Source organism: Mus caroli, chromosome 5, assembly GCF_900094665.2.
Source record: "Mus caroli chromosome 5, CAROLI_EIJ_v1.1, whole genome shotgun sequence".
NCBI classification, from domain to species: Eukaryota; Metazoa; Chordata; class Mammalia; order Rodentia; family Muridae; genus Mus; species Mus caroli.
Genome location: NC_034574.1, coordinates 128665710 through 128667540, shown reverse-complemented (window position 1 = coordinate 128667540; position 1831 = coordinate 128665710).

Sequence of the window (1831 nt, the reverse complement as noted above, 5' to 3'; positions counted from 1 at the left end):
CACACACACACCTGCATATATTACACACACACCTACCTGCACACACCACACTTGCGGATGCCATGCACACATACCTGCACATACCATATACATATATATGAAGATAACACACACATACACGCAAAACACTGAACAAATAAATAAAAGTTGGCAACTTGGAAGCTATGGTAGGAGAGGTGAGTACTGGCCAGGCAGCTGCTCTCTCCCACTGGGGAGAGTGTTGGTGGGGTCTGGGGCAGATGCCTCCTCTACCCACACAACCTCATTATGGAAAATTCCCTCTATTGACTTGACTCTAATCAGGCAGTCTGCCCTGGGCATCCCCCTCAGGTTCCTGCTGGGCCAGCTGAGATCAAAGAGAGAGTCAAAGAGAGTTGGGCTGGGGGCTGGAGCGTAGCCTGCCAGCCTTTCCCATCGATCCAGATGTGCCTGTCGTTGCTAGGCAACAGCCTCCAGTCTCTTCTGGTCCTTCCTCCCCCCNGGGGCTGCAAGATTGGGCAGTAAAGGGAGTGAGAGACAGAAAGAGAAACATGCTCACTCCCTTGTTTTTCCTTTCCACACTAAAATCTCTGTTATCAAGCCTGGAGTCTATTTTCCTGCTGGGGAAGCACTCCTGTATCGGGAGCTCCGCCCTCTCACCAAATGGATCCCTTTATCTTACCACACATCTACATGCATCTCTGGTATACTAAAANTCCACACATCCAGTGCACCAAAGAGGAGCGTAGTCTCCTAGGAAGAAAGACCAGGGACTCACCATGAAGGTCAGAAGAGGGGAGGGGAACTCAAGGCAAGACTCAAGGCTCATGCAGGGGCTGGCACACACATCTGTATTCCCAGCACTTGTGACATGGAGGGAGGAGTGCCAAGCCTGGGATGTCAATAAGGCAAAACCCAGAGAAAACTCATGGAAGTAAGGCCACGGTTCCTGAGTCCTAGTTTCTGCTTTGAACTTGGATCTGATGTGGGAGTCATCTGATTTAGGGAGAATGTCTCCAAAGACAAATCCACACTCACATTTTTGAGTGGGTTGGTATCTTTCTTTCTTTCTTAAAACGTAGGNTGCATTTCATAGTAATTTTTCCTGTTGTTGTTTCAAGTGCTGTAATCTAAAACAGTAAGTCATGTTTTTTCAACAGGCGTTGAAATGTACTGCGGGCTTGCGAGGCTGAAATTGATGAAATAATGCAAGCCAGTCCCTGTCATCTCGCCTTTGCTGTTCTGCATGTGTCATCAGCCCGTCCCGCTGATCTTTCCTGGGGTTTTTTTTTTTGGTTTTTTTGAGACAGGGTTTCTCTGTGTAGCCCTGACTGCCCTGGTACTCACTCGCTCTGTAGATGAGGCTGGCCTCGGAACTCAGAGATCCGCCTGCCTCTGCCTCTTGAGTGCTGGGATTAAAGGTGTCCACCACCATTGCCCAGCGATTACTTTTTCACTTTTCCGGGTTTAGAAAAGTTGGCTGTGTGTGCCACGCCCTAGCAGTTGTTATATTACAGCATATTTAGAATTTGGTCCTTTTCAGGAGGACTTCCCTTGTAGGTGGAGGAAGGAAGATATTTCTCTTTCTGTTGGCCCCTCTTTATTTTTCTTTGGTGTGTGTGTTCAAGTGAAGGTTTGCCAGTGGAGGCCAGAGATCAACCCAGGCATCACTCCTCAGGAGCCATCCATCCTGGTTTTTGAGATCTACAGTTCATCAATTAAGCGAGGTTGACTGGCCAGTGACGCCCCCAGGGTTCCTCCTTGTCTCAATCCCTCCAGCACTGGGTTTACAGTTGTGCCCTACCATGCCCAGCTTTGGGCATCCAAATCAGGTTCACGCATGTGCAGCAAG